Source organism: Stegodyphus dumicola, chromosome 9 (assembly GCF_044657685.1).
Source record: "Stegodyphus dumicola isolate Sdum_Otavi_A_Nest chromosome 9, ASM4465768v1".
Lineage (NCBI taxonomy): Eukaryota > Metazoa > Arthropoda > Arachnida > Araneae > Eresidae > Stegodyphus > Stegodyphus dumicola.
The window spans coordinates 109,930,753-109,944,788 of NC_140776.1; positions in this window are offsets into that span (position 1 = coordinate 109,930,753).

The window sequence follows — 14,036 nt, forward strand, 5'->3', positions numbered from 1 at the left end:
GTACGAAGGAGAAATTCCGTACAGTTATTTTCCATGGGTGTTAACGATGTTGACGGAACCCTTTTCCATGATTTGGGTGCGAGGAGAAATGAAACGGCGGTTTTTAGAGAAATGGTTGCAAAGATCCATTTATTGCATTTCGGGATCGACGCAAGAGATTCTCAAATACAATGGGATTGAACACATGAATTGTCCTAACCATACAAAAGGTTTTTTCCATTGCGCTCTACAAAAAGCGGTTCGGTATCATTATTATTTAAAGACACAGAGAAGAAATTCGCAAGGTCGATCCTGCACAATTCAATCTTGACAGATATCATTAAAAAAATACATATATCACGTTACTTCTTCAACAGCACAGATGGTTCTGAAGCGAAACTTGGAATTTTGAAATAATAGATCAGGGAGAAATCATTCTTAATAAAATGGTAAAGTCTCGAATCGGCTGGGAGAAAAAAAAATTTCTCAGAGCTGAGATAAAATTCTCTAATGAAAAAAAAAAAAACTTTTGGTTAATTTTTATCATGTCTTAGACATGATAAAAATTAATGACCCTCCCTTTTTGTCTGGGAAGGATGTCTCACCCTTTCTAAAAATAGACCATGACTCATCCTTTCGCTAATGGCAATCATTCCATGAATGAATCACGATTTGTTTTTCAAAAGAGTGAGACAACATTCCCAGACGAAAAGGGAAGGGGGTCGTTAATTTTTATCATGTCTAAGACATGATAAAAATTAACAAAAAGGTTTTTTTTTTTTTTTTTTTTTGAGTTTTAGAATTTTTCTCAGCTCTAGCCGCCTCGAGACTTTACCATTTATATTTACGAATAGTCTTTGGATTATTTATTTATTTTCTTTTAAAAAGAAAAATTCTGAGCTAGACCTATCTTCTGGCTTAACATTCTGGTGTTAGAAACAGTCTACAATCTCATTTTTTTTCCGAGGCTAATGCACGGGTTCTCCAATCAAAAGGGTTACTATAAAGGGATTGGTTTGAATGCATTTATCTGCAAATGTTGTAGGATTCTGTTGTTGAGAAGGGGGTATATTATTATTATTATGATGATGATGATTGTGGCAGATTCGTTTTCTACATGGAAGTCTAATCTCCTCCAAAGACCTTTTCTGGGGATCGTCGATAGATGGTTTTTCAATAGGAATCGTTTCCCTCGGATCCTCAAGAGATAGAGGGGGGTCCTGTCTTGAGACATGAAGCGGTCTCTCCTCCTCCTCCTCCTCTTCGAGAAGTCTTGAGAAAGGGAGAGGATTTTCGGTTCCCTTATTCTCGAGGGGTCTTGACAAATTGAGAGGTCCCTCCTCTTCGAAAGAGAGAGAAGTTTTGGTTCCCTTATCCTCGAGGGGTTTTGACAAATCGAGAGGTCCCTCATTTTCGAGGGGTCTTGATAAATGGAGAGGTTTTTCATCTTCGAGGGGGTTTGATAAAGGAAGAGGTCCCTCCTTCTCGAGGGGTCTTGAGAAAGGGAGAGGTTTTTCATCTTCGAGGAGGTTTGACAATGGGAGAGATCTCTCCTTCTCGAGGGGTCTCTCTTCCTCAAGGGGTTTTGAGGAAGGGAGAGGTTTTTCCTCCTCGACGGGTTTTGACAAACGGAGAGGAATCTGAACAGGCTTCTCCTCATCCCCATCATTATCGAGGAGGATGAGGATAGGCTTTTGGAAAGGTTTTTTCTTTTTCTTCTGAACAGGCTCCTCTTGATGCTCGGGGAGAGGGATGGGGTAGTTGTTCCACCATTCTATTTTTTCTTGCTCGAGGATTTTTTCAAAAGTCGTGGCCTCCTTAAGATGAGACGAAGGAGGAGAGTCCTCGAGAAGAATATAATAGGTATTCTTCCCAGTCTTCTCGATCGAGAGAGGTTCGTGCAAACATTTGTGCAACCATTCACTAAAATGAACGAGAATCCCTTTTGTCTTCTCAAGACGATCCATAATCCTATTCATTTGCGAGACGGTTAGAAAGTGGGACGTGTAAAAATATTTGGCTCGTTTCATTAACAAAATTTGTGCATCCAAAGGTGGAATGTCACGAGCCATCAACACGTTTTCGTCGGATAAAAATTCGTCCCGCATCTTTTGGTAACTCCCCACGGTATGATAACCTGCACATTTTGAAAAATCGGAGGCTTTCAGGTAAACGACTCCTTGGATGATATAAAAGGAAAGATCAACATATTTATATTTGAAAGGAATACACGTAGTGAGCTGGGGATGCCTCCTCATGATCCACTTGGACAAAAATACGACTTTGGGGCTCTCCCCTTTTATTTATAGAGAGAAAGAGAGTGTGACCTTCCCTTCCCTCCTCCTCCTCTCTCCCTGCTTCCTCTATCTCTGGACGTCCTTGGATTGGAAAGGGTGACTTTGAAAAAAAAAAGGTCATGGTTGGATAATTTTTTGTTTATTAAATTATTACTTTCACTTCCTCATTCCCACACACATTCATCTTTTAAGAAAAGAAAAAGAGGTCATGGAGATAAGATTTCTTGGAAAGAAGAGAGAGAGAGAAACAAAAAAAAACAAATAAAACGGCCGTCATAGAGCCTCTATGTGTGTCTGTGTGTGTCTATATATATACAAAAAGGCGAGAGTACTGGGCGAGATCATTTCTTTTCCGTTGGGAGCCATGTCGCTATTAGACGTTTTTCCAACTCAACGGATTTCGAACGGGGAGGATTTGAAGACGCTAAAGCAAATCTCCAACTTGAAAATTTTTTTGGCGTGTCATTGTGCGACATTTATTCCGCATTTACCACCTCATCAAGCGATCGTTTCTTTCAACCAAGATGTCGAATCCTCCAACCTGCTCGTTCAGAATATATACAGAAATTTATTCGAATCGCAACAAACGAAAGAGGAATCTCCCTTCTCTTGGAATCGGATGGATCGAGCTTTGAGACGGCCCATTCAAACAGACCGGCGATATACGGATCCGCGCACGAGTTTTCGGTGGAAGAATATTTTTCTCACGAAACGATATTTTACGTTTGGAGTGAGAACGACGGCTGAGGACGAAGTTCATATTGTTCAAACCACAGCCGCTCCTCTTGCCTATTATGAATCATCGTCCCCCAATCTGAAGGAAAGAAGTTTTAAAGTCAGCGACAGGATGAAATATAAGAAATATATTCTAAGACCTTTTCAAAACTATGTCGTTCCCCCGAAAACGCAATATCTCATCGTCACAACCCAGAAGAGTCTCTTTCTCGTCGATCGGTGCTCATACTCTCTTTGGAAACAATTGAAAGAGGAGATTTCTTTCCAATCGCCGATGATGTTTCAAGAAAAAGAAGAAAACCCTCCGCCACCTTTACCCATCCCTTCCGTAGATGATAAGAGGAGCTGGACCAAACCGTCATGGCCCGAAACAAAATCGACCCGGCAACGGAATGAAATTGAAGTCATCACAATTGAAGATGAGGAGGAAGAAAAAAAATTACCTCTTAAAAAACGGTCGACTTACCGGAACCTACCTGGCGTGCAAGATCCGCTTCAGAACCCAGAAGCTTCTTCTTCTTCTTCTTCCCCGACTTGTTCAAACAGGCAACCTCTTTTGGACTCCTCACAGACAGAACCTCTTCCAGTATCCTCTTCTTCTTCTTCTCTAACCTGTCCCGACATCGTAGAGGTAGAATGTCAGACGGGTCCACAAGCTTCAAAAAGTCCCGACATCGTAGAGGTAGAATGTCAGCCGGGTCCACAAGTTCCAACGGGTCCAGAAATCATGGAGGCAGAATCACAGCCGGGTTCACAAGTTCCAACGGGTCCAGAAATCGTAGAGGTAGAATTTCAGCCGGGTTCTCAAGTTCCAACGGGTCCAGAAATCATGGAGGTAGAATCGCAGCCGGGTCCAGACATCCTAGATCCCTCCACTCATCCCAAAGAGACTCCAAATGTTTCAAGACAGCCTTGTGAGGATCCAGCCCTTCCCGTATGGAATGATTATATGGACTTACAAAATTTGGTGCAACAGGAAGGAGAAGAAAATAATCATACGGATGGGTGGGTCAAAGACTGTTTAGATCATTTAACCTCGAATGAAATTGAACTGTTATGGAATTGCATTTCTGAAATCACATCGGAAATGGGATAAAAACCAAAACAAAAAAAAATTTTTTTTAATAACAAATTGGAGGAGGGTCATGATGTCAATTAAAAAAAATATTATATAGAATCCAATCTTGGTGGTTCACTTCAGTTTTTTAGCATGAGTTGATCCACGTTTCCCGAAATATGGATCCCATTCTAAGAGAGATTGTGTAGAGCCTTCACTTCAGTTCTTTTTTTCCTACCAAGAGGAGAGGGTCCCCAAAGGGCTACCCATGTCCAAAGAGAGAAAGTGTAGAGCGTTCATTTCAGTTTTTTATTCCAAGTTTAGGGTAGGGAGGTCTCAAAATGACACCCCCTATTTTCAAAAAGAGATGGTGTAGAGCGTTCATTTCTGTTTTTTTCCAAAGTTAGGGAGTTTTCAAATGACTACCCCATTTCAGAGAAAGAGAGAGAAGGTGTAGAGTGTTCATTTCAGTTTTCCAAGGTTAGGATGGTGGTGGAGAATCCTCCAAAATGGCTACTCATCTCAAAGAGAGAGAGAGAGAGAAAATGCGTAGAGCGTTCATTTCAGTTTTCCAACATTAGAAGGTCCCAAAATACCTTCTGAATTCAAAGAGAGATCGTGTAGAGCGTTCATTTCCAGTTCTCCAAGATCAGAAGAAGAGGGTCCGCTTTTCAGAGACAGCGAAGTGCAGACTTCAGTTTTCTCCCTCTCCAAGAATAGAGGGTCCCAAAATGGCTTTCCATTTCAAAGAGAGAGGGAGAGGCGTTCATTTCCATTCTCCAAGATAGGGTCGTCTGCTTTTTCCCAAAATGGCTTCCCAATTCAAAGAGAGAGAGAGAGAGAGAAAGGGTGTGTAGAGCGGTCATGTTCATTCTCCAATATAGGGTCGTCAGCTTTTTCTCAAAATGGCATCTCTCCATTCAAAAAGAGATCGTGACCAATTTTTTCCAGTTTTTTCCAAGATGGGGGGAGAAGAAAACCTAGGATGGAATAACACGACACACAGAGAGAAAGAGAAAAAAAAACGCCATCTTGTCATTTTCTGATAGGGTACCGGTGTTCGAATACTTTTGTGACCGACTGTACGGGCCTTGAGGAGGCTGGCACAGGCAGAACAAGAAGAAGAAGTAAGATCCGTAAAAATGTTAAAGTACAGGAAAGAACGTGCTCTCTACAAAAAGCGCATACAGAAAGCGAAAACTGAATCTTGGAAAAAACATTGTTCCAATCTAAAAGAGACTTATGGCGCAGTGCAAAAAATCGCAACAGATAGAGTCTTTCGCCCAACTCAGCTGGTCGCAAAACTGGCACCAAGTGCCTCTAGCATATCAGATGTCCTCCTGTCAGTGCTCACCACTACCTTTCCCAAGGATGATGTAAGGGATGACTTTGATGAGCATGGGCAAACAAGATATAACTTTCGAAACTTTCTTTGGGCCAGCAAAAAGCATGACCATCAGCTCCCTTCCATTCAGGAAGTTACTAGAATAGTCAAAGGCCTCGTAAACAAGCTCCGGGACCGGATGGCATCGATAATATTATGATTAAATATATTCATCATGAGTTCCCTCAACTTTTTCTTTCGTTATGTAGGGCTTGTTGGAAAATAGGACACTTTCCTAGGGCCATGAAGTGGGCAGAAGTAGCATTGTTCCACAAGCAAGGTAAAGATCCATCGGATCCGGGAGCATATAGACCAGTTAGTCTTCTCCCTTCCATTAGCAAGGTACTAGAGAAGGTCATCTTAGCGCGGCTCAACTACTTTCTTAAGATTAAAAATTACATCAACAAAAATCAGTTTGGTTTCTGTGAGGGGAAGTCTACGGAGGGGGCACTTAAGAACCTTCTGGAGAATATCGAAGCCATCAGGAACAATGACAGATACACAATAGTAGTGGGAATGGATATCAAAGGGGCATTCGATTCGTTATGGTGGCCAGGCGTAATTAAATGCCTGGATAATGCACAAATCCCTTTTGAAATTATCAAGCTCTTGCGAAGTTATCTGCAAGATAGAGGGGTACAGGTTACTATGAATAAAGGGGTTATCAATTACCAACTGCAAAGAGGATGCCCCCAAGGTTCCTGCTTGGGACCGACGTTATGGAATTTGGTGGCTAACACAGCCTTTACTCTGTTTGATAATAATCCAAATGTGAATATACAAGCCTTCGCAGATGATTTTCTTCTAGTCATTACTAGCAGGAAAGACGTGGTACAAAAGGCGTAAAAGGCAGTCGACGACTTTGCAGCCTGGGCCAAGAGTCACAAACTGATCATCTCTGCAACGAAGACCCAATTGCTCTACATAGGTAGGAAAGGTATTCCTAAAAGAAACCCGTCCATTAAAATGAACGGTATACCGATCAAATGCGTGCCCAATCTGAAGTACTTGGGACTGACTTTTAATAATAAATTATCTTGGGTTCCACACCTGAAGGAGGTGAAACAGAAAATAAACAGCCTTACAAATAACATGCTCAAAATAGCAAAAATACAGTGGGGAACGCCAGCCAATATTCTGAGAAGTTGGTATCGTACTATATCCGAGAGGATTATCTTGTATGGTGCAGCAATTTGGGGAAAAAATATCTCCTCACATATGAGTAAACTATTGCTCACAATACAAAGAATGCAATTATTACTGATATGCAGAGGATACAGAACCACTTCTACAGCAGCACTTCAAGTGCTTGCTGGTATACCACCATTAGACTTACAAGCAGAACGGGAATCCCTATTGGCAAGAGTGCTGAGACTGGATGAGAATGCAACATTATGGAATCAGAACTATTATCACACAGAAAGCACAAACCAGTTATGAAAAGCACAAACCAGTTCTTTTAAGGCACCCCGCAGACATAGACTTGTCCGATAGCATCCAACTTGTGTACGCATCTTCAAAAAAGAACAGCTTCAGCCTCTACGCGGATGGATCCAAAACAGAGCGAGGCGCCGGTAGTGCATTTTGCGCTTTACAAGGGGAGACTATTATTAAAACATGGAAAAGAAGACTAGATATTAGAAATACAGTCTTTCAGACAGAGGTTGCAGCGCTAAAAGCAGCAATTAAATTTGCAGTTTATTCACTTAGATTCAGAGCAACAATCTTCAGTGACTCGGCCTCTAGCCTGGCAGCGATTAGAGGAAATAAAAGTAGGAGCTCTTATGTACAAGAGCTCAAAAAAATTCTTTTGCATTGCCCTCCCTCCTTACTTCCACACTTGGTCTGGGTCCCAGCTCATGTGGGCATCACAGGCAATGAAAAGGCAGATGAGCTTGCCAAATCGGCAGCAAATGATAAAAGCCTGAGAGAATATCCTGTGAAACTCCCAACCTTTTATCTCAAGAGAAGTACTCTTGAAAATTTATTATGCCAGTGGCAGGAAAGGTAGGACTCAACACTCACGGGTAGAAGGACCTACTCTTTTTTTCCAAAAGTGGGAATTGTAGCAAAAGTCACGAACGGTGCACAGACCCACTTTTTTTCTGGACATGGACCATTCCCTACCTATTTAAAGAGGTTCCACTTAAGCGGAACAGAATTCTGTGAATGTGGAGAGGTAGGTGATCCAGATCACTATCTCTTCCATTGTGCATCCACCAAACCTTATCACCTGAGGAGACCAAGTGATTTATTTTGGCCGCAATGGGCAGAAACAATCTGCAAGAATAGTATTGCTAAACGCAAATTGAATGAGGTATTAAAGTACTGCGCACAGAGTCATGCAGGCATAAACAGAGCGAACACTTCAGAATAATTTACAATTACTGCACACATCTGTACCTTGTACGCTCACAATTAAAGGATCATCTTAGGGTAAAGACTTCCTTGTGAATGACATAACATTAGCTTTATTACCATTGCAGAACCTTGAACTGTTCAATGTTTGTGTGATTTAACCACATTGGTGCATAGATTCTTAATTTTTCATTGTACACATCTTTGTGACTTTTAGATTACCCTACAATTAATAAGTCTCATAACTGAAAGAATCATTAAAACGTATTGTAAAAATTACTAGTTATATAACTGTATCATTGTTGAATTGTTTCTATTAACATCATTGGAAGAATTATATATATTTATTTACTCAGCATAGATGGAGGCATAACCTATTGTTACCCCCCCCCCCAAAAAAAAAGAGGGAAAAAGAAAAGAATTTTTTTTTTCTTTTTTTTAAAGTTAGAGTACAGAATATAAATTGGATTATGCTTTATGCTTGAAATATCAATGTTTAAATCATGTTATTGGTAGTTCCACTGTATTTGCTAACTAGGAATGGTTTTGAAAAGTGTATTGTAACCTAACCTTAGCATTTTTCATTTATAGTATTATCTTTGGGTACCTGCATCAATAATGAATAACAGTGTATGGTTTGATTAACATTGTATATTATTTCTTAATTTTGTAATTATATGGCTAACTAGTACAGTGTGAATTGTAATCAAGATATAGAGCTACTGTATTTACAGTAATTGTTCAGTATATCTGTATAAGTAGTAGTATGAGGTTATGCGACTTTAATGCTTATATATTTTGTAAATTTTGTACATATATATAATAGAATCACAATGTATTGTACCCAATGTAAAATGCAATTCTAGCCGAGTTTGTACTTTTGTAGCTTATAGTACTAGAGTGTAAAGATTTGTAGGCATTGTATGTACTCGAAATTTTGCGATAGAAAAATTATCTAATATTATCGTATTATATTTATAACCAGGTTTACTATGTCTTGCATTTATATAGGATATTCTATGTCTTGCATTAATATATTCTTCTATGTCTTGCATTAATATATTCTTCTATGTCTTGCATTAATATATTCTTCTATGTCTTGCATTTATATATGATATTGTTACAATGTATAGTACTCAGTGTAAAATATATTGTGGTCTAGTGTAAAACATTGAAGTAGTATTGTAGTGTAAAGGAAGTATAGCAACATTGCCCATGTTAAAGTAGTGTAGTATAGTTAGCAGCGTAGTAGTTAAAATAGAACTTGAGTTAACAACCAGGCAGTTATAGATACTAAAAACCTATGTAAAATAATGAATGATTATGAAACCTAAGATTTTGAAATAATAAATGCTGTCGGATCAGCGAGTCATGATTAGACAACATCTGCCAAGTGGAAACAAATACCGTTGTAGGGTTTATATTTATTTTAACTAACATTTATTTTAAGTTTAAACTATCTTTCCTGTCAAGCCTTACTTTCCCCTGGAACTGCCAATACCAGAATATGTAAATTTGAGTAGAACGCGCAAGCATTCAAATTATCAGCGGAAGTAGTATGATTTAAATAGAAGGAAACAAGTTCGGTGAGAGAGAGTTATTCTTACTTCGCGAGCGCGGAGGTAGAAATCGAGAATTAAAGAACCCCGCGTTGTGGCCTATGTGCTTGGCGGGAAGTAGTTGCAATTGTTCCAGTGAGCTTCAAGTCTGCTGAATTAGCAGCGGTATTTGTAAAACGCGGTGAGTTAGTTATTTTAGAGAGCCTCGTAGTTAGAATCTTGTCTTTATTTTCTTTTCAGGTTTTTATTTTTATTTTGACTGCCTAGTTGGCACAGTTTGTAAGCGTCAAGAGGACGCAATTGTAATTTAGTACGTTGAATAAAAAGGGACTTAAACCCTTTATAAGACTCTGTGGTTCATACAAGCTTTCACAGTCACCTATTGGTTACGTGCTAGTTAGAGGCGCGCAACGTTATATTGGCGCCCGAACACTTATCGAACTGAAATGGCCGAAAATTGGATGGAAGCCGCTGGACAACACCAAGAAATGACAACGCAGTTAGAAGGATTTGGATACCTGGTCCAGACTTTGAGAGCATCAATCAAGCCAAACGTCTATTTCGACGGAAAACATTCGGTGGCGGTATTTCTCGAAGGTATAGAAAACCACTTTCAGCTCTACCCTGTGCCTGAAAGACAAAAAGTTGCCATCGCCACATCAGCACTAAGAGGACAGGCCGCGCTATGGTGGAAAAATATAGGCAAATTTCTTCTAGGTGAATTTGGAAGCCCGACGTATACATTTGAAAATTTCAAAAAATCGTTAGTAAAGGCCTTCCCCATAGTGAAAGATCGCGCACGGCTGGAAGCCGAACTATATAGTTTCTATCAACGGGATACAGCAGAATTGACGGACTTTATTTTACGAAAAATCAAGCTAACGGATATGCTGTATGGCAAGAAACCCGATGAGGAGATCATTGAAATAATATTACCAAGATTGTTACCCGCTGTCCAAGACTACTTTGAAATTAGAAACCCAAGAACATTGCAGGAACTCTTCGAATTGGCGGTGAAGTTTCAAAATCGCAGAATCGCGGAAAGAGCGAGAGGGGAAACATATTCTCAACATACCCGAAGGAAGGAGGAAACCAGAAATGGAAATCGCTCCTATGGGGGAAAGAACTATCAAGCTAACGCATGGAAACTCGAAGGTCAAGGCCCAAAAAGAAAATTTGAAAATAAGCATCCGCGTACCCAGAAGACACAGATTGAAAGGAAAGCTTTAAACGACTAGAGGGGCCTGTGAAAGGGAGGGTCCAGACCCCGGAAGTTTTAGAAAAACCCTCAAATAGACATCTAAATACAGTCATCGTAAAAACCTCACAGCTACCAATTATACAAGTCCTGGTTGGCGATGTACCAGTAGAAGCCCTCATCGATACAGGGGCAGAAGGAAATTTCATGAGTGAAAAGTTCTTCAAAAAGAATTTTTATAGGATACGACTATTCAAAACCAGAAATACGGAAATTATAGCGGCGCAAGGAAAAACATGTCACTGCATCGGGAAAGTATCATTAAACTTACAGATAAAAGAGGAAAATCTCAAAGTATTAATTTTTGTGGTGAAACACCTCCAACACTCTCTTATTTTAGGTATGGACTTTTTAAGGGCCGCGAGGGCCAAATTAATTTTCAAGATAGTTCCGTGGTGCTGGAGATGGACCAGAGGGTGGTGGAACCTGCGGAGACACCTTAATTGGACCTTAGCCATTTGAATGACCAGGAAAGTAAAGCAATACAGCAAGTGGTGAGTAATTTTTCTCATTTGTTTTCAGAAAAACCGGGAAACTGTCACATCGTGACTCACAAGATTCAATTAAATGCCGAAAAACCTTGTAGGACTAAACCTTACCGCTATGACAAACAAAAAGACGTAATCATCGAAGAACATATTCAGGAGATGTTAAAGAATAAAATAATAACGCCCATAAATAGTGAATACGCGAGTCCAGTCGTACTATGTAGGAAAAAGAACGAGTTTCCTCCTTCGGATAAAAGGGCTTGGAGGTTTGCTATCGATTATAGAAAACTAAATAGCATAACTAAATTCCCAGTTTACCCTTTGCCGGTTATAGACGAGATCATTAGACAGATCAAATCGACGAGATATATGTCTACTTTGGACTTGACGTCTGGCTACTATCAAATAGCTATGAGACCCGAAGATATACATAAAACCGCGTTTATAACAAAATCGGGCACTTATGCATTTTTACGCATGCCTTTTGGGTTGTGTGGGGCCCCATCAACATTCCAGAGAGCTATGGACATTGTTCTAAAGCCTGTCCTAGGAAAATCAACTTTAATTTATCTAGATGATATAATTATAACGAGTAGTACGTTGGAACAACATATTAGGGACCTCGAACAAGTTTTTAAATTATTAAAAGAGGCCGGTCTTACAATTAACGCCTCAAAATGCAAGTTCGCAACTAAAGAACTTAAATATCTCGGTTACAAAATTTCACAAAAGGGTATAGAAACGCAAGATTCAAAAATAAAAGCTATTAAGAATTTCCCACTGCCCAACACCGCCAAGAAACTTTCGTCTTTCGTTGGACTATGTTCTTACTATCGATCTTTCATAAAAGATTTCGCTAATATTGTTGAACCACTCTTAGTAATCAAAAGAAAAAAGAGTAAATTTACGTGGACAGCGGAAGCGAACACAGCTTTTGAAAGATTAAAAGAAGCGCTTCTTAATGCCCCTGTTTTAAAATTCCCTGAGGGGGACGAAAACCTGGAAATTGCGACAGATGCATCAGACTATGCGGTGGGTGCGGTTTTAATGCAAAATAACCATCCGCTGGAATTTTTTAGTAAAACATTGAATCAAACACAAAGGAATTATACAGCTACAGAAAGAGAAACTAGCCGTATTAATGGCTGTACACAAATTTCGAGTTTATTTCGGCAAATCGCCAGTAACAGTCTTTTCGGATCATGCGGCTGTTGGTAGACTTTACTCGGGAAAAAAACCTAACGCCCAGGTTAATAAGATAGGCTTTAAAACTCCAAGAATATAATATCACAATAAAATATAAACCGGGTAAGGAAAACAATGTACCTGACGCACTTTCTCGTATAAAACTGGACGATGAAGGTAATGAACTTAAATGCGCTGTGTTGACTTCAAAAATTTTAGATTCTAGAGATACGGTTATTACTGAACTGAAAGCTGATCCTGAATTTGGAAATATCTATGCTTATTTGAAAGACCCCGAAGGCTTTGAGCATATAGATATCGATGCGATAAGAAATAGAGCAAAATACTATGAAATAATAGATAATTTATTATTCTATACGAAAACAACGAACGAAAATCTTGAGTATAAGCCAGTCATCCCAGCCTCGCTTCGATTAAGCATTTTGAAGGAGTTGCACGAAAAAAAAACAGCGGGCCACCTCGGGGTCAGAAAGACTTTAAAAAGGGTACGCGAGGCGGTATATTTCCCGCAATTATACAAAATAGTAACGGCGTATGTCAGGTCCTGCAATCAATGTCAGTTAATAAATGATATTAATTACAGCCCGGCCGTGTACTTAAATAGCATTCGCGCTACATTTCCGAATGAAATTTTAGGCATAGATCTCCTTGGTCCTTTCCCCCAGAGCGAGTTAAATAAAAATCGTTTTCTTTTAGTAATAGTAGATCATTTTTCAAAATGGATAGAAATTGTTCCACTTAAACGCGCGTCAGCCAAAACAGTCGCAGATGCATTCTTACACAGATACATTTTAAAATACGGTGCACCGATAAAAGTCATTAGCGTAAACGGAAAACAATTCATTAGTCAAATATTTGAAAACATATGCAATGGACTTGATATACGCCATATCAAAATGGTTCCGTATAGACCACAGGCTAACACAGCAGAAAGAGTTAATAAAAACATTGTAAAAATAATTCGCAGTTACGTTAGCACACATCACAAGCGCTGGGATGGCTACATAAATGAATTAGCTTATGCTTTAAGAACGGCACATCATGATACTACGGGAAAAACTCCAGCAGAATTATTTTTAGGCAGAAAGTTAATTACGCCTTTAGGTAAATTATTCTTTGTGCAACAAAGAGAGCAGGAATTTAGACAAAAGGACATGCAAAAGCTAATTGATCAGGCGCTTAAAACCTCGGATACGGCAAGAAATAGGCAGAAAATTTATTATGATAAAAAACGCCGTGAAGCAGATTTTAAAGTTGGGGATAAAGTATTGAAACGGAAATTTTCTTTATCAAGTGCCCCAGACAATTTTATGGCAAAGCTAGCTCCAAAGTTTGAAGGCCCCTATGCAATTCAGGAAATCAAAGGAGTAGTCTTATATCTTAAAAACGAGAGAGGGGAAATCTGTAAAGCAAGTCCCGACCAGGTGAAAAAATACTATAATCCAAATGATTTTGAAATCCTTAAAAGTTTCTTGCAGGACTCAATAGAAGGGCCAGAGACTGCAACAACTATTCCACCACCCAAGAAACGGAGAACTGAAGAGAGACCTAGCACTTCTACAACCCGGACGTCGGTATCAAAAAGAAAAAATGAGTTTCAAACTCCGGCGTTTAAGAAAAACAAAAATACAGATGAACCGGGTAAAGAAACCGTGGTAAAGACGAAAACACCACCTACAAAAGATGGCAGGAGAAATTACACATCAAGGAGAACG